The sequence below is a fragment of the Odocoileus virginianus genome, chromosome 18 (genome assembly GCF_023699985.2).
Source record: "Odocoileus virginianus isolate 20LAN1187 ecotype Illinois chromosome 18, Ovbor_1.2, whole genome shotgun sequence".
Taxonomy (NCBI): Eukaryota; Metazoa; Chordata; class Mammalia; order Artiodactyla; family Cervidae; genus Odocoileus; species Odocoileus virginianus.
The window spans coordinates 33,533,948-33,559,077 of NC_069691.1; the positions used below are offsets into that span (position 1 = coordinate 33,533,948).

Here is a 25,130-nt window from a genome sequence, read left to right on the forward strand (position 1 = left end):
CATTCCCTTTAGCGTTTATTATTTATTGACTTTAATGATGGCCATTCTGACTGATGTGAGTTGGTATCTCATTGTTGTTTTGATTTTTTTAATTTACTTTTTATTGTAGGATAATTGCTTTACAGAGTGTAGTTTTGATTTGTATTTCTCTAGTAATTGGTGATGATGAACATCTTTTCATGTACCTATTGGCCATCTGTATGTCTTCTTCAGAAAAATGTCTGCTTTGATCTTCTGCCCTTTTACAATTGAGTTTTATTTTTTGTTTTTGTTGAATTGTAAGAGCAATTTGTACGTTTTGGAAATTAAGCCTTTGTTGGTTGCATTGTTTGCAAGTAGGTAGGATTTTTTTTTTTCATTTTGTTTATTGTTTCCTTTGATGTGCAAAAACATGTTTGTTTAGGTCCCATTTGTTTATTTTTGCTTTTCTTCCTTTTGGGAGTTTTCTTAAGTCTACATTCTTAAAGGTATTTGCTTATATAAGGAATGATTTGTTGTTTTACACAGAAGAAATCCTTTTATTGTTTTAGAAAATAATTTTTAAATTACCATCACACATAGTTACAAATTATGCTTAAATTCTCTACTTCCAAAATCTAGTGCTTCAATTCAAGCAATACTTGAAAGTGTTTTAGTTATAAAGTATTAGTGGTTTATTAGTTGTAATAATAGGAACTATGTTTTGGCTTTATTTCCATAGTGACCTTATACCCAGCCCTGACCCTTGTTCCAAACTTACACTGAAAATTACTTTCTATGATCTGGTTTTTTATCAGTGTGCTAAGACTTGTTTTGTGACATAACATATGGTAGATCTTGGAGAATGCTCTGTTTGCACTTAGTAAGAATTTGCATTATTGTTGTTAGGTTGTGGAGGTGGTGGTTTAGTCACTAAGTCATGTCTAACTCTTGCGACCCCATGGATTATAGCCTGCCAGGCTCCTCTGTCCATTGGATTCTCCAGGCAAGAATACTGGAGTGGGTTGCCATTTCCTTCTCCAGGAGATCTTCCCAACCCACGAATAGAACCCAGGTCTCCTGCATTGCAGGCAGATTCTTTACTGACTACAAGGGAAGCTATAAATTGTTAGGTTGAGTTTATTGTATATATTTATTAGGTTTAGTTGGTTAATACTAATGTTCAGTTCTTCTTTCCATGCTGGTTTTCTGTCTAGTTCTGTCAGTTATTGAGAGTGATGTAAATGAGGTATCAATTGTTGAGAGTGGGTAATGTCAGTAACTTGAATGAAACAATTCACATATAGATAATTCTCTCATTTAATTCAGTGGTTGTTACAATATGGACAAAGTTGTGCAGCCATCACCAAAATCAGTTCTAGAGCATTTTCATAACATCACAAAGAGATCCTTAAACCTTTAGTCATCATCCTTCTATTGCTCCTAAGCAATCACTAATCTACATTGTGTTTATATGGATTTGCCTATTCTAGACATTTAATATAGATGAAATCAACAATATATGACCTTTTGTGTCTAGTTTCTTTCACTTAGCATATTTTCTAAGAGTTCATCCACTATTAGTGTAAGGATTGTGAAAATTTACTCCTCCATAAACACAATGGAAAAAAGGGCAAAAATTGTTGAGAATAATAAACATTTCTATAACACTAGGTGCAGAACCAAGTCTTCTCAGGGATAATGTAATATTCCTAAGGCCATTAATAGATGGCTCAAGGAAGTTAAAAGTTTTCTAAACTATGAATTCCTTATCTGTTTAGAAAGACTGAAGATCCGACCACAGTATTTTACATGAGAACTATGAAGCATTTTATAGACACTCTCTGTGCACATTGGGGATCACTTATAATTCTTCAATGAAACTCTGGAAATTAACCATACTTGCAAGGGTATAAGGACTGTTTATTCAAGAAAAAACAGCTATGTCTACATAAGAACAGGAAACTTTGTGGCATTTTAATTTGTTCCATTCCCCATTCTCCCAGCTCAGCAGTAGCCTGGGAAAGATGATAGTTCATGTTCCCCATGCATGATGGTAGCTAACGAAAGAAGCAGAATGAAACTGAAACTCCTTGTAAACCTCATTCCCAAATAATTGTCATTTGTTCTTTCTAATTGTTCTCTGGAAAACCCCAGGGACTATGATGTTATTCAGTGTGGACAGCCTTCTTGGCACAGAGTTTAGTGGATAGAGTTGTCAGATAAAATGTTTTAACTTCATATGCCTGAGGTGATGGATTCCAGTTCAGGTCAAACAGTATATTAATCAATAAGCTTGAACGGAAAAACTGGGCAATAAGATGCCCCTAAGAGTTTTGAAAAGCTCTGATGTATTCTTGGGCATCTAGAGAACACTTGCATTCATAGAGCTATGTGCATGCTCAGGAAGGAAATGAGGGAGCCCAGTCTCTGTATCTTACCATAAGACCCTGTATAAGAAGATAGTAAATGTTAAGGCAGTATTGTTTATAACAGCATTAGTAATAATAGGCAAAAGGTGGAAACAATGGAAATGCCCACTAGTGAGTGGATAAACAGGTCGTGATATACAAGGGGATATTATTAAACCATATAAAATTAGTGAAATATTGATACACAATACAATGTGAATGAATCTTAAGAATACTGTATCTCCCAAAAGTAGTAAGTCGCAAAAGAGCTACATATCGTAACGATTCCATTTATCTAGAATATTCAGAATAGGCAAATCTATACAGACAGAAAAATTAGTGGATGCTGATGGATGGGTGAAAGAAGAATATGGAGTGATTGCTAAAGTGTAGAGGTTTCTTTTTAAAGTGATAAAAATGCTCTCAAGTTGATTGTGGTGATGGGAGAACATACCTGTGAATATATGAAAAAACATTGAAGTGTACTTTAAATAGGTGAATAGTGTGGTATGTGAATTTTACTTCAATAAAACTTTTTAAAATGTTGGTTGTAAATAGGAAAATAAACAGGCATAGTATCTGCGCAAATGTTGCTGATAATATGTTCATTGTTGACAGAATAACCAAAATTGTTCTCTATTCAAATTAATAAAGTTTTCAATATAAAAATTAATTAGGTAATATAAGAACTAGATAACATTTTAGGTGTGTAAAGAACCTACTTTTATGTGAAGCATTTAGGTTCAATTATTACTACACTCAGCAAAGTAAAATGTGTGTAAGGTAAATTTTCTTAAAATTAGTTTCTAATTAAAACAATGTGGTTTTGTTTTCCTAACATATTCACTGCTCTACTGCAAAAATGAATATCAAGAAATAGAAATATGTTAACACTGACACTATTGACTAGCTTTTCCAATTTGAAGGTACAGTTCTTTGATTTACGAACCTTTACTCATAATACATCTGAACATGTTAAAAATGAATTCCAAACCTTAAGAATAACAAGATGTAAATGTCATCCTCTTTTCCCCAAGCAGTATTACTTAAGTATATTTTATCTGTGGAGACACCTCTATAGTCACATGTATGATATCATATAGATTTAAACAATGTTGATTCAGTGACAGAAGGAAAGTATTAGAATTCATATTACAAAAGAAAATACAGCTTTACATATAAATCCACCTTTTAGAGAGTATTATGAATGTTTTTATTAGGTATTAAATCATTAATATATGATTTTTTTGTAATCATTTGTAAATTTTTGTGAAAGATCTGTACCTTCCTATTTTTTTATGTGTAAATTGTGAATTTTTGTGAAATTTTGTATCCTGTAAACTTTTTTTTTCTTCCATAAGGGTATTCTGAAGAGATCTTAGATGGAAATGAGGAACATGTTACTGGAAGCAGTTAGAAATGCAGTCCTTGTAATAGTGTGTCAAAGCTTTGCTGTAGTGCATTCCAGTGTTTTATAATAAGTAGAACTTGTGAGCAGTGAAGTTGTATTTTTTTTTTAATTAAGGCTATTTTTTGGAGCGCTTTTAGGTTTAGAGCAAAAGTGAAAGGAAGGTACAAATCTTTCTCCTTTACCTCTTGCCTCTACATATGCATACCCTCTCCCATTACCAATATCCCCACCAGAGAGGTACATTTGTTAAAACTGATGAGCCTTCAGTGACGTATCATAATCATCCAAAGCTTACAGTTCTACTCTTGGTATTGCACATCCTTTGGGTAAATGTGTAATGCTGCTGCTGCTGCTGCTAAGTCACTTCAGTCATGTCCGACTCTGTGAGACCCCATAGACGGCAGCCTACCAGGCTCCCCCGTCCCTGGGATTCTCCAGGCAAGAACACTGGAGTGGGTTACCATTTCCTTCTCCAATGCATGAAAGGAAAAGTGAAAGTGAAGTCGTGCAGTAGTTTCTGACTCAGTGACCCCATGGACTGCAGCCTACCTGGCTCCTCCATCCATGGGATTTTCCAGCTGAGAGTATTGGAGTGGGTTGCCATTGCCTTCTCGAAATGTGTAAAATTATATGTATCCATTCATGTGCTCATTTCACTGACTTTTAAATCCTCTGAGCACTATCCATTTACCCCTCCCCACCACCAACCCCTGGTAACCACTAATATTTTTACTGTTTCCATAGTTTCCCCTTTTGCAGAATGTTATATATGTGAAATTATATAGTATGGAGAATTTTCACGTTGACTTCTTTTTCTTAGTAATATGCACTTAAATTTAGTAATTTGCACTTAAATTTCAGTAATATGCACTTAAATCTTAGTAATATGCACTTTCTTCTTTCTTTTTATGGCTCAATAAGTCGTTATATCCAGCACTGAATAATATTCTATTGTCTGAAGTGGAATATTATTCCATTATTAATAATCCATAGATTATTTATCATTCACTTATCGAAAGACATCTTGATTGCTCTGTATTTTGGCAGTTTCGAATAAAGCTGCCATAACCATGTGCCAGTTTTTGTGTAGATGTATATTTTCCTTGGATAAATACCAAGGTGCACAATTGCTGGATTATATGTTAAGAGGATGTTTGGTTTTGTAAGAAACTACCAAACAGACCTCCAAAGTGACTGAAACATTTTGCATTCCTAACAATAATAAATGTGAGTTCCTGTTACTTTATATTCTGGCCTGCATTATGTGTTGTTGTTTTTCCAGGTTTGGGCCATTCTCGTATACATGTAGGGCTTCCCTGGTAGCTCAGCTGGTAAAGAATCCACCTGCATTGTGGGAGACCTGGGTTTGATCCCTGGGTTGGGAAGATCCCCTGGAGGAGGACATGGCAACGTACTCCCATATTCTTGCCTGGAGAATCCCCCTGGACAGAGGAGCCTGGTGGGCTACAGTCCATGGGGTCACAAAAAGTTGGACACGACTGAGCGACTAAGGACAGCACAGCACATATATGTGTGGTGGAATTTCATTGTTATCTTAATTTCCATTTCTGATTACCTATGATGTGGAACATCTTTCTATATGCTTATTTCTTAGGTGGTTATCTTCTTTGAGAAGGTATATGTTAAGATCTTTTTTTCTTTAAGATGCTTTTTAAAAAAAATTTTATTTTAATTGGAGACTAATTACTTTACAATATTGTGGTGCTGCCTATTCTTTAACTGGGTTGTTTTCTTGCTGCTGAGTTGTTTTTTTAAATTTTACTTATTTTGACTGTGCTAGGTCTTCGTTGCTGCATGGGCTTTTCTCTAGTTGAGGGGATTGGGGGCTACTTTCTAGTTGGGGTGCGTGGGCTTATCATTATGGTGGCTTCTCTTGTTACAGAGCACAGGCTTCAGTAGTTGCGGTTCCTGGGCTCTAGAGCACAAGCTCAGTACTTGTGGCTTAGTTACTCCATGGCACATGGGATCATCCTGAACCAGAGGTTGAACCTGTGTCTCCTGCAGTGACAGGCACAGATTCTTTTACCACTGAGCCACCAAGGAAGCCCACTGATGACTTTTAAATACTCATTGTATATTTTGTATAACAGTCCTCTATCAGATGTGTCTTTGGCTTATCATTGTTTTTTTCTGGATTGTGCCTTTGATGTTGTATCTTAATGTGGTTGTCACACCCAAGGTCATTTAGAAGTTTTCCTGTGTTTTCTTCTACCAGTTTTTTGTTTGTCTTTACCCTTAGCTCTGTGATCCATTTTAAATTAATTTTTATGAAGAACATGTAAGAAATGTGTCTAGATTCTTTTATTGCCTACATACATCTGATTGTTTTAGCACAATTTCTTGAAAAGTCTTATCTTATCTCTGTTGTTTTGACTTTGCTTCTTTGTCAAAGATCAGTTGATTGTATTTACATGGGTCTATTTCTGGTCTCTCTCTTCTGTGCCATTGACCTATTTGTCCTTTCTTTTGCCAATACCAACACTGTCTTGATTACTGTAGCTTTACAATAAGTCTTGAAGTCAGATAGTTTAAGTCTTCCAACTTTGTTCTTCTCCTTCAATATTGTGTTGGTTAATTTGGGTCTTTTATCTCTTCATATAAATGTTAGAATCAGTTTGTCAGGATATACAAAATAACTTGCTGCAATTTTTATTGGGATTGCAATGAATTTATAGATCCAGTGGCAAAGAATTGATATCTTGACAATATTGCAACTTCTTTTCCATGAACATGGAATATCTCTCTGTTTATTTAGAACTTTGATTTCTTTTATCAGAGTTAAACTTTTTTTTCATGTCAAACTTTTTAGGAATGCTAATATAAATGATGTTTTGCTTTCAGTTTCAAATCCCACTTGTTCATTACTGGTATATAAGAAGGGGATTGACCTTTGTACATTAACGTTATATACTTATAGCCATACTATAATCACTTATTTGATTCAGGAGGTTTTTGTCTATTCTTTCAGGTTTTCTACATAGACAATTATATCATCTATGAACAAAGATGGTTTTATTTCTTCCTTCCCAATTTTTATGTATTTTAGTTCTTTTTTGTATTTTCTTGACTTAGCTAGGACTTGCAATATGATGAGAAGCCTTTGTGAGAGGAGACGTCTTGCCTTGTTTTTTATCTTTGTGAGAAAGCTCAAGTTTCTTACCATTGAGTGTGATGTCACCTGAGGGTTTTTGTAGATACAGTCAACCCTTGATACTCATGGGGAATTGGTTGTAGAACCCCCTGTGGATACCAAAACGCACAGATGTTCAGGGAGCTTATATTGAATGGCATAGTATTTGAATATAACTTACATATACCCTTCATTATACTTTAAATCACCCCGAGATTACTTATAATGCTTAATAAAATATAAATGCTTATTAATACAATGTAAGCGCTATACAAATAGTTACCATTGTATGGCAAATTCAAATTTTGCTTTTTGGAATTTTCCAGATTTTTTTAAAAATAATTTTTATCTTCTGTTGGTTGAATTCATGGATGTGGAACCTCTGGATATGTAGGGCTGACTATAGTCTTAATCAAGTTAAATCCCACTTGGTCATGGTATACAATTATTTTTGTACACTGTTGAATTTAATTTTCTATTATTTTATGTAGGATTTTTACATCTAAGTTCATGAGAGATATTGGTCTGTAGTTCTGGATCACAGAATTAGGAAGTATTTCCTCTGCTTCTATCCTCTGAAAGAGATTGTAGAGAATTGCATTATTTCTTCTCTACAAGTTTAGTAAAAATTAACTAGTGAACCTATCTGGACTTGATGCTTTTTATTTTAGAGGTTATTAATTGTTTATCCTATTTTTTAAATAAACATAGGCCTATTCAGATTTTTCTGGGCTTCCCAGGAAGCACACTGGCAAAGAATCTGCCTGCCAGTGCAGGAGACACAAGAGATGCGGGTTCAATTTGTGGGTTGGAAAGATCCCCTGGGGTAGGAAATGACAACCCACTCCAGTATTCCTGCCTGGAAAATTCCATAGACAGAGGAGCCTGGCAGGCTATAGTCCATGGGATTACAAAGAATCAGATACAACTGAGCACACATACACATACATTCAGATTGTCTACGTCTTCTTGTGAGTTTTGGCAAGTTATGTCTCTCAAGGAATTGGTCCATTTCTTCTAGGTTATCAAATTTGTGGGCATAGATTTCTTTGTATTATTATTTTATTTTTATTTATTTATTTTTTTAACAGTGTATTGCTTTATTGAGGGGGTATGGTTGGGAGGGGAGACACCATGGTAACGGAAGGAATCAAAGGAATACAAGTACAGGAAGCAGTGTTAAAATATAAATACACAGAATGGATAGTTCCAATTGTTTCCTTAGAGGACTCGACTCATGGAAGAAAAACTTTAATTTCTGTTGCAAAAACATCTGTATGAAGTAGAAACTGGTTTCAATAACATTAGTAGAGCATAGGTTCTAGAAAGTGGAGGTAACTGGATGTAAAATCCTGGTAGCAATTAATAGAACAGTCCCAGATGGCTAGGCTGAGGCCAACACCTAATGAGGATGGAAGCCTTGTCTGTGGGGAATTTTGGATGACACCTGGAGAAATATTACACTGTGTGTAAACCAAATTGAATTGTTTTCACAAGTGTTGTAAAGTTTCATATAGTAAAAGGTTTTTTCTACATGCACTTCAATCACAGCAAGAGTGGCATAGGATACCTAAACACAGAAGAGAGCATTCATGCAAGATATCTAACTCCTTGATATGATAATGCATACAATTCAAAATGATTACACTTTCATTACATCTAGGGCTTTCTGCAACTGCAAGGTGGTGGTTATGGAAAGCATGGCCCTTGGTATCAATATCTAAAAAGCAGCCACCACCTTCTTCTATGTGTGTTCTCTTTTTGCGTTTTTTCTTCATGTTTCTTAATCAACTCTACTGTTGTTGCTGCTTCTTAGCAAAACTGATAAAAACAAAATTGTAATCATTGAACAAAGCGCTCTGGTAATCAAGACGTTTAAAACTTCAATCTTCTGGGGCGAGGAAAGCACTGTGTGACATTTAGAACTCTGATTTACAAACAGGGTGGTCACAAATTTTCCTGGCTTGAAGACTTCTACAACGTTCCTGATCAGGTCATCATAGGAGGTCTGACTTAAGTTTGTTTCAAAGCTAACATAAGAAAATTCTGGTTCTGGGGTGATGTGAATAGTCCAATAAGTTCCATCTGATTTCATCCCATTCATTGAATACCCACAAGGATTGAATGTTGTGGCATCAATGACAGAACCTGGTATCAGGTCACAAATTCCACTCTCACAAGTGATATCCTTTGCAGTAACACCATCTTTCATGTAGAACTGGTCCATAACTCCTGGGTCAAGCTCACTCATCAGAATTTCCAGGGTTTGATCTGGCTGATTGATAACCCTACTCTCTGGGAAATCCAAAGTATACAAGTACCAACAGTCAGAATTCATGCGTCCCATATAATATGCTGCTCCATTTGGGAAAATTGCATTAAGGAACTCTATTTCTTCCTGGAAATTCCGGTGTGGGTACCCTTGGTGAGAAGGCTTCATGAAATTCTTATGAGAATAAAAGAAGCTTTGAATTGAGTCAAACCCACTGTAATCTCTAGCAAGTTTCAACAGGGGAACCAGTGCTTTCAGCAAGAGGGTGGTACCACATGTCTTCAAAATGAAACGTCTCTTGGAGACAAACATGCTACTCTCACTGAGTACATAAGCTTCCTACTTGTCAATTTTTGTCACGCTTATGATTGAACATTGCACATCCTTCAAAAGTATGTCCCACTTGAATCTTGGGATGGTGCGAAGATCCCCAGATCCTTGGTTTGCGTCGGGTTGCTGCCTGGAGAACCAAACCTCCAGCAGTTTCTCGGTCCCTTCGAAAAAATGTGCAGCTTCCATCACCGTGAGACTAGCGAACAACCAACAACCACAGAAAATCAACTAAATTAAATCTCTTCTCCCGCTGCCGCCACCGCTGCTGCGCATTGTTCCAGCTGTGTTACTAAAGTTCAGGTTCCTTTTTTTTTTGCTATAATTTTATATTAACTTTTTTTAAAAAAAGGATTAATAAAATTTTCCCGGCTTTGTGTGTGTGTGTGTGGGTGAGCGAAAGTTGACCGTGAGTCTGTTGGAAATAGAGGCAGATACAGCTCAGTCTCTTGTAGTCCGCTGTTGCCCCGTTAGAGAGAGTAGAGCGAGCGCTAGCTAATGTCACCGGCCATACTGTGGGAGCCTGTATTATTCTTTTATTAATTTAAAGTCCAAGTCTCTGTGGTTATATCACCTCTTTCATTTTGTATATATTAGTATATATTTATATTTCATATCATATTAAATTTAAGGCACTTAAAATATCATAACACTTTAAGACATTTAGAATTTTTAGAGCATTTTCATATAGTTTTAAAATTTGATATACCCAAAATCTCTTTGATTTAATTCAGATAGGAATTATTACTCTATTTTTATATAGAAAGAAACAAACTATATGTGAGTGACTTATCCAAGACTCATGACCACAGAGACTTGGACTTTATATTTTTACTACAGAGTACTCTAATTATCCTGCACAGATTTTTTAGGAAATTTTAAACTATTGATTTTACATTTTGCCCCTTTAAAGTACAGTAGAATTAAATTTAAGATATAATAATGTGATCTCAAAGTTTTGAAATCACATATACTTACATTTAAGAAGTAGAATTTTAATATTTTTATTAGTTGCATTGGAATAGAAGTTTAATATTTGACAAAAATTTTCAACTTCAGCCTATGGCTTCTGTGATTTCCACAGCCAAACAGTGTAAACACACAGAAAATTTAATATATTGTATTTAAATTGACTATCTGTCTGAAAAACATTTGAAATTATCTATATCAGTACTTATTTAATCATTATTCTATAGTCTCATTCTATAGCACTTAACCATACATAATGTAAAAGAAATTATCTCCTCTCATCAAGATACCAGTTTTATATGTACGCTTTAAATTTCTCCAATGACTGTTTCCAAGAGTCATTCCTAGTCTAGTCTGTATTACTATAATTGCCCTAAGATTTTTTATAATACACTTCTCTTTTCAGCTGTTAACTCTTAGTAGTTAATATAACATTAGCAGAATTTCCTATCTCAGCCAATCCTGTTATTCCTTTGTAGGTGATGCTTAAAACTACATGTCCTTTTATGTGTTCTGTTTCACTATAGAAGACATTTTCTTTTGGTTTTCTGTCACCACTAACTCACTGTGTGCCAAAAAAAAAAAGAATAATAATAAAGAGCAAATCTTCCCAAACTATCCTCTCCCAAAATATTTCCACAGAACCATCTTAGACTCTTTATTTTTTGACTCCTAAATCAACAACCAAATTCTATTGTTCATTCCTGTTTAATTTCCATTTCTAGTGGCACCAGTTATTTCTTTTTCCTTGAGTACTGATATATTCTCCTGGCTGGCTTCTCTAGTCTCCTCTTTATTTCTTTCCATGTATTACTGCCAGAATAATTTTGCTAGAATGTGGATTTCATCATGTATCTTCAGGAACCTGCAATTGATTTCCATTTGAACACCAAACAAGTCAGCAAAATCTTCAAGATTTTACATGATATGCTATTGTTTTAGTCCTCTTTCCTGACACAGGCCCCCAAGAGTATCCCCTGTCCTATAAAACACTCACAGTCTATGTTGAATGCATCTGTTCTTTCAAATCTTATTTTATATGTTTTCAATAATGAAGTACAGGTAATATTAGGTGATGCTTTTTGTGTACTAATATACTAAGTATTCTTCCACGTGCTTTGTTTGTATTAACTCATTAACATAAACGATGCCTTAATGAGATAGATACTATGTCTGATTTTATTGTACAGATAGGGAAAGTGAGGCCAAGGGAATAACATGCCCAAGGTAATAAAACTCATAAGTGGCAGAACTGGGGTTTGAGCCCCGGCAGCCTGATTCCAGAAGCTGTGCTCTTAAGCCTTATGCTGTGCTGCCTTCCCCAACACATACCAGCTAGTGTTTATTCAGTGTTAGGTGAATACTGTTAGGTCTACTTTCTAGACATTTTATTATTTTTTAATGGACTCTTTTTTTCAACCTTGTAAGCAAGATATCATTTTATATATAATGAAATTAAGGCTTAAAGTTAGTACAGCCATTATGGAAAACAGTGTGGAGATTTCTTAAAAAGCTGGAAATAGAACTGCCACATGACCCAGCAATCCCACTTCTGGGCATACACACCGAGGAAACCAGATCTGAAAGAGACACGTGCACCCCAATGTTCATCGCAGCACTGTTTATAATAGCCAGGACATGGAAGCAACCTAGATGCCCATCAGCAGACGAATGGATGAGGAAGCTGTGGTACATATACACCATGGAATATTACTCAGCCGTTAAAAAGAATTCATTTGAATCAGTTCTAATGAGATGGATGAAACTGGAGCCCATTATACAGAGTGAAGTAGGCCAGAAAGATAAAGACCATTACAGTATACTAACACATATATATGGAATTTAGAAAGATGGTAACGATAACCCTATATGCAAAACAGAAAAAGAGACTCAGATGTATAGAACAGACTTGTGGACTCTATGGGAGAAGGCGAGTGTGGGATGTTTCAAGAGAACAGCATCGAAACATGTATATTATCTAGGGTGAAACAGATCACCAGCTCAGGTTGGATGCATGAGACAAGTGCTTGGGCCTGGTGCACTGGCAAGACCCAGAGGGATCGGGTGGAGAGGGAGGTGGGAGGGGGGACCGGGACGGGGAATACATGTAAATCCATGGCTAATTCATTTCAATGTATGACAAAAACCACTGCAATGTTGTAAAGTAATTAGCCTCCAACTAATAAAAATAAATGGAAAAAAAAAAGGCTTAAAGAATTGAAACAGATTGCTTAAGATCAGCCTAAAGTTCATAGCTCTAAGTTATGACCTACATCTATCTCTTGATCCTAAATTCATAATCTTTCTATTTTTCTAAACTGAATTTTTATACAATTCTGCACTTAATAGTTTTAAAGTCTAACATTTGTCAGTTCTATTGCATCTAATAAAATCATCAAGGGCAGAAAACACATATACTTTTTTTGATAACTTTCACAGCATTTTGAATAATTGAGGGCATAGTACATTCTCAGTAAAAGGATAAAGGTTGCCTTATTGAGTAGGTATTACCAAGACACTGGGATGATAATGCATATTTTTAACCAAGATTTAAAAATTGCTTTCCACTTCAAGAATCTTCCTCTTTTCTTTACATCATTCTACATCCAGGAAGTCACTCCAAAGACTGGGTCATGGACCAGTTCCCTCATACAGCATTTTCCAAAGCCTTTTTCCTTTTCTAAGTTTAACACAAAGTAAAAGAAGAATTCTGTTGTAATCAGTGAAGTTTGAGGTAATAGTTTGTCATATAAATGAAAGTACCCTATAGGCTTTTGTGATTAAGAGCTAGAGAATCAGTTTGAGAGTTAGAAATGGATGAATAGCTACACATCAGTCAAGACTGAGTGTTTATTCACACTGAGGAAGAGAAGGCATTGATGATATTGAAGGAGCTTACTTAAAAGGTGACAAAACCAATTAGTAAATGATTTAGTGTCATGAAAATGTTGGAAGGTATGGTTTTGGTATGAGAGTTAATAATGTTAGTGGCATAGTGCTTCCAAGGAGAATGAGGTAAACCATTTCCTATTTTTCATAAGTCCTGCTAGGTCCACTTTTTTATGTTGCCCTTTGAGTAACTATATGGGCCTTCCCAGATAGCTCAGTTGGTAAAGAATCTGCCTGCAATGCAGGAGACACCAGTTCGATTGATTCCTAGGTCAGGAACATCTGCTGGAGAATGGACAGGCTACCCACTTCAGTATTCTTGGGCTTCCTTTGTGGTTCCACTGGTAAAGAATCCACCTGCAATGTGGGAGACCTGGGTTCGATCCCTGGGATGGGAAAATCCCTGGAGAATTACACGGACCATATAGTCCACGGGGTCGCAAAGAGTCGGACACAACTGAGCAACTTTCACACACTTTGAGTAACTATAGGCATTTAATTTTCTGAATCCTGATTTGTACATTGGCTCTATATGTTTTCTAGGCTAATTACTTTACATCATTACAGTAGTTTTTGTCATACGTTGAAATGAATTAGCCATGGATTTACATGTATTCCCCATCCCGGTCCCCCCTCTCACCTTCCTCTCCACCCGATCCCTCTGGGTCTTCCCAGTGCACCAGGCCCGAGCACTTGTCTCATGCACCCAACCTGGGCTGGTGATCTGTTTCACCCTAGATAATATACATGTTTCAATGCTGTTCTCTTGAAACATCCCACCCTCACCTTCTCCCAGAGTCCACAAGTCTGTTCTATACATCTGAGTCTCTTTTTCTGTTTTGCATATAGGGTTATCGTTACCATCTTTCTAAAGTCCATATATATTTGTTAATATACTGTAATGGTCTTTATCTTTCTGGCTTACTTCGCTCTGTATAATGGGCTCCAGTTTCATCCATCTCATTAGAACTGATTCAAATGAATTCTTTTTAATGGCTGAGTAATATTCCATGGTGTATATGTACCACAGCTTCCTCATCCATTCGTCTGCTGATGGGCATCTGGGTTGCTTCCATGTCCTGGCTATTATAAACAGTGCTGCGATGAACATTGGGGTGCACGTGTCTCTTTCAGATCTGGTTTTTAAAGGAAGAAGAAACTCCTTTTAGTTTCCCAAAAAGGTTATTTATCTTTATTAACAATACTACTAAGTAACCCACTGAGTTTTGAGTTCATAGAAGGAGGTATGACAGTATTTCTGAAAATTAGAGAAGAGATGATTTACAAAATATGGTCTGAAAAACAAGACTTTTACCCTAGACCATTGCTGTCTAATAGGCTTTGATCTGCCTCTGCCTTAACTCCCCAACTAGAGTGCACCTAAGCAAACCCGCAACTCAAAACAAAGTGTCATAAGTATGTACTTTCAGCACTCATTCATAAGTCTGCACTTTCAACAGGCATGTCATAAATATGCACAATATATGTGTCATAAGTATACACTGCTGTTATCTTCTCTGATACCTAGATGAATTATTGATTCCCCCTGCCCTCTGAATGAGATACAACTAAATTCCGCAACAGCGGATTTTGTCCTCAGAAACTTTTTTGGTAACACCCATCTTAAACAACACAAAGTCATTTTAGGATTTGAGTTTTCAAGTTTGCTTTGTCTCTTGTCCAGTTACATTAACCAATTAATCTTAAATTAGTTTAATCAAACCGCATATAGAACTTTTGCCAAATGTCAGAATCTGCCATTAAAAGCAATAGAGCATAACCCATTCAATAAATATCTTGGGTTTTTAGGTTAATTTAGCATGTAAACATTGAGCATAATAACTACTAAGTCTGAAGAGTCTTTGAGCAAGCCCTGTAATTTTGTATTTTGTCAACCACCATAAAACATTTTCATCTGTGTAGATTCATACAATTACTATTGTATCTTAAACTTATATTTGCCTTTGGTTTATTTATTTTTTTTTACATAACCTTTATTTGAAAGATTGAAGGTGTTTATTGTACTGGACCCATTTTTTTTTTTTCTGTCAGTAATTGTAGAATTTTAAATAGCCTCATTTCCATTTTTGTGATCTGTGTTCACGCCTGTAGTTATAACGAAGTAGAAAGCTAGCACTCTCTTATCGTACTTCATTGTTAATCTCTAGAGTTTTCTTCTATCTTACCCCAATAGCTTGTGTAGTAAACACTCCTTGTAGGGTATTCAGTTTATATATGTCAGATTCTCTAGGGCCATGGCTTTTGCCAGATGAAGCACTTTTGATTTTGAGGCTGATGAAACACAGTGCTATTATTGATCTGTGCATGACATAGCCTGTCTCTCTCCTAGCAGAGTGTAGCAACATTTATCCAGGAATTTGTGAAATGTCACTCGGATCATGTTCGCAAGGTGAACTGTGCAAAAACCAGGATCTGAGCTGAGAATCCATGTGGAATTGGACGTGACTGTCTTATTCCTACGTCCTATCTTCTAGATGAACCAAGTGATATTTGTTAACAGAATGTCTGTGCCTTATATTAGACTTTGTTAGGAACTATTATTATCACTCAGAACACAATGTACTGTAAAATCATACTTCTTATACCATTTTCAGATTCACTTGTGATCTTACAACAGACAATATTAAGAAAATGTGACCTGAAAACATCAGTTGCGAATTTATTCTTTGTTAATAATGAATCAGTGTTGTAATATATTACACAGTCTTACTTATATTCCTAGTAGTTTTTTCACTTTGCATCAATATACTTTTAGGTAAGTGCCTCTCTTTAAAATATCACCATACCTGGATGTGACAAAATACAACATTTTTCTCACTGTGAGGTTACTGTGATTTTTAAATATCCATGTATTTTAAAGTTTGGTTTTAAATGCCTAATATATTGGCTTGCACATGGATAGATATGTGTGTTTGTATTTGTTATAATTCAGTTTAGCTTAATGCTCCTACTACATGTAAGACTCTCCAATAATGTGATATTCAGTAAGAAATTAAACATGGTTTTTGTCCCTGTACAAGATACAGTAGGGAAATTAGACATGTGAACTACTATACACGGTAACTGTTATACATATAGCTTGTACATAAGATATACCATGGACATGTAGTGGACAGAGACAAACTGGTTTTTCATTGAGGTCATTATTTAGTAAGGCTTTTGAAAGAGGTGGCATTTGGGCTTAGACATAAGGTTTGGTTTGATTTTAAAGTTTTGTGTGTGTGGAACAAAATCATTAGAAGAAGGAAAGCTTGGAAAAGCATTAAAATGAAAAAGTACTTTGTTGAGAGTAGTGAGTAATCTGAAATATCTGTGGTTTTCAACCCAAGCTGCATGCTATCCTCACCTGGGGAGTTTTATAACCTTATGTGAAAGCATACCAACAAAGTTGGATAAAATATAACAATTATTCTTATAAATGCACACCAGAATTTGTCAAAAAATAAATGTAAAACCCTAGGGGCCAGAAGTCATTGACAGCTTACCATTGTAACCAAGTGTAATTTGTCACTGAGATGAAAACAGCAAGTAAGCAGTAGGATAACTGAGTGTAAAATTTAGAGGGGAGGCCTGGGCTAGAGGTATGAATTTTAGAGTTAGGAGTATTTAGATTATATTTAAAAACATGAGACTGAATGGGATCACCTAGGGAATGAAGGTAGATTAAAGAAGAGAAGAGGTGCCCTGAGCCTTCCAACCCTTAGAGTTTGGGTAGATGAAGAAAATCCAAGAGCAGAGACACCAGTTAAATAGAAAGAAAACCAAGAGAAAGATGGATCCAAGAAGCCAAGTGATAAAAGTATTTGAAGACATGTACAACCACTTATGTCAAATTCTGCTGATTAGGATGAGTCCGTGTGAAGAACTGAGAAATGAGAAAAGGAGAATTATTGAAGAATATAAATAAATGTGCATGTATTTTAGTTATTTCAATGAGTTTTCCTATTAGAATCAGAAAGCTTATGAAAATACAACTTACTTCAAAATAAGTAATGTAAAAATTGATAATTCAGCACTTTTAAGGAAAAGCTGACAAAAAGTCATTAAGGATATACACTATTTGAACAAAGCAATAAAAAGCTTTTACCAAAAATGATCATGTAACTAGGCCACAACACAGCTCTCCACAATTTTCATAAACTTGATACCATATTAAAAATGTTTTCTAACATAAGATAAAATAAATTTAAAAAGTCAAGTTTAAAAATTCTGATGCAAACTTATGGAGACACTTCTGAATAATTAAGGGACAAAGAAAAAAGTAAAATGAATATTGAGAAAATACTTCAGATTAAATGATAATGAAGTAATACATAGCGTAACATAGAATATGGGCCAACTGGTACTCAGATGGAAATATAATACCTCTAAAGAAGATTCTTGAGAGTCCCTTGGACTTCATAAAGATCAAACCAGTCAATCTTAAAGGAAATCAACCCTGAATAGTCATTGGGAGAACTGATACTGAAGCTCCAATACTTTAGCCACCTGATGCAAAGAGCTGACTCGTTGGTTAAGACCCTGATGCTGGGGAAAATTAAAGGCAAAAGAAGAAGAGGGCAACAGAGGATGAGATGTTTAGATAGTATCACTGACTCAACAGGCATGAATTTGAGCAAATTCCGGAGATGTTGAAGGACAGGGAAGCCTAGCATGCTGCAGTCCATGGGGTCTAAAAGAATCGGTTACAGCTGAGCAACTGAACAACAGCAACAATCCAGTGGGTTATCACCCAGCAATAAAAAGGACTGAAGTAATAATAACATGTGCTGCAACATGAGGTGAACTTCGAAAACATGTTAAATAGGAGAAATAGTTACCAAGACCACATACAGTAATGTTTCATTTATGAGATGTCCAGAAAAGGCAACATCTATAGAGATAGAATTTAGATGAGTGATTGTATAGGCATTGGATGGGAAGGAAGTGTCTGCGAATGGGCATGAGGTTTCTTTCTGGTATGGATGGTGGAAATCTTCTAAAATTACTCTGTGGTGACAGTTGCACAAGTCCATAAACATACTAAAAGTCATTCAACCATACATTTAATGAATGAGTGAATTTTATGGAATGTAAAGTATACCTTAATAAAGTTGCCAATAAAGAAAGTAATACTATATTATAAATGCTTAGGTGAGATTGAGATTGAGTTTCCTATCTAAGTTTTACCAGGCACACAGTTTTCCAAAGAGCAGAAAAAGGAGAAGCAACTGCCTCCTCATTTTATGAGGGTAACATAACTTTGACAATACAAGATAAAAAAATGTTAGAAATGGAAATTAATATAAACATAGTTATAGCACTGATTTCCAAACCCTTGGTAAATTTAATCAAAGAATATATTTTTTAAAAATCATGAATAAACCAGGAAATCCTAGAAATTTAAAGTTTAATTAGAAAATTTATTCATGTAATTTACCACTATAACAAAGAAGGGAAGAAAATATGTTAAATTTGCAGAATCTAGGGTGACATCAACAAGATGGCAGAATAGGAAGTACCAGATCTTTTCCTACAGAGACACCATTTCAACAATACTCAGACCAGTTCCTTTGATGAGAAATCCAGAAACCAGTCAAGAGGCACCTGCACCCCGGACAAGTGCATAGCCAGATGCACTGAAGTTGCTTGGGAACTTTGTGGCACTGTTTTGATATAGTCCTACACTTTGGCACACCACCTTGTGATCTGGGAGAAACTCCCCGTTCCCAGCTTCTCCCCACGGAAGGAAAGAATATACTGGACCTTAAGCCTGTCTGAGGAACTGGCTTCTTTCTCACCTGTCTTAAGGCACTGATGGGACCCGCCATAGTATAGATACCTGGGGGTCACTGAAGAACCTAAAGAAACTGGGTGGCATCTTGCTGTTCCAGAGGAGCCATGTCACAGCAGATGGAAAGTGATATAGCTCAGTTGCTTCTCCCTTAGAGAGGAGAGTGGAGTGAGTGTCCAGGGCTCTGGCTTTTTAGTGGCTTCCCGAGGGACGAGTATCTATTTAGCCCAGTTTGGGACACTGATAGAATTGGGCGTACTCTAGGTATATCCCTGGGTGCTGCTGAGAACAAAAAAGAGCTAAGTGGCATGCTGCTATTTCTAAGGACTTCAGTACAAAAGATAGACAGCAGAGGGAGCAAGAATTTATCAGCTCCTGAAAAAAAATATCCTTTATGTTAGAAATCTACACACATGCATTGGGAGAGGTCACATCCCCAGAAAAGGTCACATCCCAGAATCTCTAGCTGGACTGATTGATGAAGACCGTTCCTTATGCAAAGCCAGTTCATAAAGACCAGAAGAGATGTGTAGTTCTTCAAGTTTAGTTATAACAACACAAATTTACAAGGAATACAAGGAGATAGTAAATGGCCCAATCAGAGGAACAAAATAAATCTTCAGAAATTGACCCTAAAGAATCAGAGGTATGTTAATTGTCTGACAACAATTTAAAATAACCATCATAAAGATGTTCAATGAGCTCATGAAAATTTCAGCGTGTGTGTGTGTGTATGAAAGTTGCTCAGTTGTGTCCGACTCTTTGTGATCTCATGGACTGTATAGTCCATGGAATTCTACAGGCCAGAGTACTGGAATGGGTAGCCTTCCCTTTCTCCAGGGGATCTTCCCAACCCAGGGATCGAACCCAGGTTTCCCACATTGCAGGCAGATTCTTTACCACCTGAGCCACAAGGGATAGAAAATGTTTATCTTAAAAAATTTTTTTTCCCAATTATTTTTATTAGTTGGAGGCTAATTACTTTACAATATTGTAGTGGTTTTTGCCATGAATCAGCCATGGATTTACATGTGTTTCCCAATCTGAACGCCCCTCCCACCTCCCTCCCCATGTTAAAAAAAAAAAAATAAAGAAATGTTGGAGCTGAAGAATACAGTGAAAGGTTCAACAGACTTCATAAGTGGAACATAGACTCAGTGAAATAAAAGACAGGTCATTTGAAATTACCCAAGATGGGAGTAAAAAAAATGAAAATGAGTAAAGAAAGTCTGAGGGACTTATTGGATATATCTAGTGGACCAATACCGTGGGAGTTCCAGGAGAAGAGAGAGAGAACGAGGCAGAAAGCTTATTTAAGGAAATAATGGCCAAAAGAAAAAATTGCCATCAAGGAATACCATATCTGGTAAAAGACCCCTTCAAAAATGAAGGAAAAATGAAGACTTTCCCAGACAAAAGCCAAGGGAGTTCACCACCACTAGATATGACTTACAAGAAATGCTCAAAGGAGTCCTTGAATTTGAAGTGAAAAGATGCTGAACAGCAGTATTAAAACATGAAATTATAAAGTTCACTTACTTGGTAAAGGAGAACATATAGGCTATATAGATGAATACAGAATACTGTGGTACTATATTCTGTATATAATACTGTGACACTTTTAACAGTATGTAATCACTTTTAGCGCTGGCATAGAGTTTAAAGACAAATGTATGTGAACTATGACTTAAAAATATGTTATTGGACAGACAGTATAAAAAGATGTAATCTATAACATCAATACCATAAATGTTTGGGAAGGAGAAGTTAAAGAGTAGAGATGTATTTAGAAGTCAAGTTTAACTGACGTTCACTTAAGTTATCAGCTTAAAATGGTTTGTTGTATATGATATTTTATGTAAGCCTCATGGTAACCACAAAGAAAATACCTATAGAAGATACACGAAAGGAAATGAAACAGAATCAAAGCTCATTATTATAAAAGTTAACAAATTACAAAAGAAGATAGGAAGAGAGGAAAAGAGGGACAAAAAGAGCTGTAAGATAGACAGTAAACAAAATGGAAATAGTACTTTCTTATCAATAATAACTTTAAATGTAATTGAATTTACATTTATTTCTAAATCAAAAGACAAGGACTGTCTTAAACAGATTTTTTAAAAAAGCAAAATTCAACTGTACTATACTCAAATTTGTTAAAGTAGATCTCATGTTATATGATTTTTTCACAATTAAAAAAATGCAGATAGTCTTTTGATACAATTAAATACCTGTTTATGGTGAAATTCTTCTAATAAACTAGGAATAACTGAGAACTTTCTTACTCTGTTAATTATCTCCCTAAATCTTGAAACAATCATCATACTTAATGGTGGAATTTGTAAGAATTCTTTTTAAAACCAGGAAGAAGACATTTATGCCTACTGTGACTGCTCATCTTAAACATTGTGCTGGAGGGCACAGACAACACATTAAGAAAAAGAAATGGAAGTTTAAACTATTAGAAATGAAGAAAAATAATTTTATTCGTTCCAAATACTATGCTTATCTGCATAGAATCTCAAGACAAATTAATAGCAGATTTCATCTAGATTCATTTCAGTTCAGTTCAGTCGCTCAGTCGTGTCCAACTCTTTGCGACCTCATGGTTGCTAGATATAAAATCAATATATGCTAAGAAGATGCAATTTCTATTTACCAATATCCAACAAAATATACTATTTTAAAAAAAATATTATTTAAGTTATAGCAGGAATTACATGTATCCAGAAAGAGAAGATGGAACCCAAATTCAGAGATGTTAAAATGTAAAAAAGGGATGTCTTAAAATCACTGTATGTCTTTTGGAAATACATTTGTTTAAAAATATAAAGAAATGTCAGGGAATTATAAACACCAAAGATGTTCAGGATAATTTTTATTTCTGGTGAGACAGATGAAATAAGATCATGAGCTTCAGTTCTGTTGGTAATACATTGCCTTTGTTGAGTGATTGATAAAGGGATATTTGTTTTGAATATTTGAAATATTTCATAAAAAATGAAAAAAGAAATCTATTGATGTGATTATCCCAGAAAAAGACACTGGGAGTGGAACAGATCTTTGTAGCAAGATAGTAAGTTTGTGGGAGTATGAGCGGAGGAGAAATCCGAGAAGGAAAAGTTGGGAGAGTACAGTCAAGCAGAAAGGAAGGGAAATTTTCAACTAGATAAAGAGAAGCATTGGTTGACAATGTCAGATGCCATAGAGGAATAGAAAATAGGACAGCTGAGAAGAGGGTGTTGGACTTTTTAAAGAAGGCTTTATACTAGCAGGGCTCTTGATAGCAAGTAATAGAAACTGAACTCAAACTAACATTGCGGGGGAGGCGGGGGGCGGGGGGCAGGGAAGCTTACAAAATCAAAGGATGGACTTGGGAAGAATAACTTTAACTGGAACCAGATACTGATGTCTTTAAGGTTTCTCTTTATCTCACGTGTCTGCCTCTCAGACCAGCATTCTCCATGTGGCCCTGGCCATGGGTACTGTCTCTGCGGTAACATCCTTAGAGCCTAGACCCAGAGGAAGGAAAGGGATTTTTCTTTCTCATGTTTCAGTCTTCCCTTGATTTAAATAGTTTATAAATTTCTGAGAGTCCCGGAAAAAATACTTTGTTTATTGTATATTTTTAGTTAGGATATATAATTCATTTCATTATATGCGTATTTTTCATCTACATGAATAATTGACGGGAAGTTTGAAAGTTACACAGGATACAAAGCAGTTTTGTTGGGCAGAACCAATATACACATTGCAGTCCATCTAATGTTCCTGACTCACCCATTTCATTGCCAATCATTGTGGCACTCAAAAATGCCCAGTTTGAAAAATATATATCGAAGTAGTATGTACTCTTTGAGAACCACTGATTCAGAAGGAAAGCAGAGAAACCAGCTTAATGAATAAAAATGAAAAGAACTCCAGACTACCCTCTTCCTAAAGATCTATATAAATCATAACATTTCACTTAGCACAACTGACTGAGTCAGGTAAATTATTGAGTGACTACTCTGTTAGGTCAAGCTCTCCTACTTGAAAGAATATGATGAACAGAAGATAATTCTAAATAGAAAAATGAAATGAAGTGTGGTGGGAGAAGTTCCTATGTGAAATTTTTGTGTTAAAGTTTATTAAGTAAAACCAATAAGAAATATACTATGTAATTTAGTCTAAGTCCATGATTTGTAAATCTTTTTTTCTCCTTTAAAAGAAATTTCTACTCTATGTCATGAAAGGTTTTTTTTTTACTTTTTTAATATGTATTTCCACATATATTAATTTTTAATGAAAAGATTCCATTTTAAGTGATATCAATAATCTTTTATAGTACCAGATCCAGAGATGACAAAAACCGTTCTTATAAAGAAATATCCTGTTTTTACTCTCTAGAATCTTGTGAAGCTTGCAGTGGAAATAGAGAAAAGCATTATTAACTTGTTTCCCTTGAGAATTTTAGTAGGACATACTTATAAATGTAATCAAGATCAAATGAAAACTTAGTACTGCTGCTGTTGAGTTTGTAATAAGTTGTAGTGTGTTTTAACTATCCCAACTGGCTTTAATCCAAGTAATTTGTTTGCAGAGCTTAGATGTAGTACAACTCAGGAAAGACATGTGGTAACTATTGACCCTATCAGTAAAAAATTTCATTTTCTAAGTAGTAAGATTTTGTTCATATTTAGTATATATTTAAGAAATATATAACATATTACTCATTTAAATATATAAATGTGGAACCAGAAATGATGATCTTTGGGTTTATTACCCAGAAAGCTGGTAATATTTCATTTAGATTAGTGTGATAATGCATGATTCATACGAATTGAGTCCTGTATAATTTAAATAAACATAATGTTTATTTACATGCATTTTAGAGGCTTATGAATATGTCTTATAAAGTATGAATTCCAGAAATATATCATAGTCTATTATAAATTTTAGAAGGCGAAAATTTTTTGAAGAAATACTAATACTTTTCTTCTGAAGTCTATATGAGAGTTAAATATTATGAGCAATTTTTAACTGTGTAGGCTATGACTTCCATTTACTAACAGTACTATATATGTGAGCATTAGTTTTCTCAGACCAGTTCACCAAGGCCTTTTTGTGCAATAAAACATAGTACATTAAAAAGCAATATCATTCCACTAGGATGGAAAAAGCAATCAAATAAAAGTGTTGAAATCTATTGCTTAGGAAAACCATATTTAATTGGGGAAAATGAGGCAGACTTCATGAGACTTCTGCAGATATTCTAGAAATTGGTCACCTCTGTTCCTGATAACTCAATCACTATTTGTAACTTCACTTGAAATTTTATGACTGTTCTTTATGTAAATACAGATAAATTATTAATATCACCCTGGAACATCAACTTTTATTTTTGGTGATTTGGCATGTTTATTTCTTTTTTCTTCATTGTTTTAGTGGTTCAGTTTGGGTGAACTGAACCCCAACTTTTGCTCCAGCCCCTATACAACCTAAGTAACTGAAAAAAAGTGTTTATAAAAGGGGTAAAGGAAAAATAGAATTTAAGAGGATATAAGTATATATTATAGTACCTGTGAGGAATAGACATTCCTGTGTTGAATTACCTGAGTTTAAGCAGTAGAAAGCAAGAGAAGGGGAATTAAAAAGAGGGATTTAGAAAGACATTGTTCAGTTTCTCTTTTGGCGTATCAGATGGTACTGCCAATTTTCTCTCATTACCATTGGGGACGGAAATCAGAATGGGAACGCATTGCAACTTGATGATCATCAGTAAGCATGCCATGTGTAGATCAGATATATGGAGGACTGAAACTGAACTTAAAACATTACCATATGAACACTGAGAAATTTTTATGCTAGTAAAAATCATGAATTATTTTGGTTCCAAATATCTGTCTCCCTAATGGTAAGAACTCCACCTGCCAGTGCAGGAATGCCAGAGACACAGCTTTGAT

The 25,130-nt window shown here is 35.3% G+C and overlaps 1 protein-coding gene and 1 pseudogene across 1 annotated transcript in view; one reads left to right on the top strand and one right to left on the bottom strand.

The window, feature by feature from the left end:
• Positions 1-25,130, top strand: part of CNTLN (centlein) — a 316,478-nt gene that overhangs the window by 237,871 nt on the left and 53,477 nt on the right. The window lies entirely within an intron of this gene.
• Positions 8,366-9,918, bottom strand: LOC110139827 (S-adenosylmethionine decarboxylase proenzyme pseudogene; annotated as a pseudogene).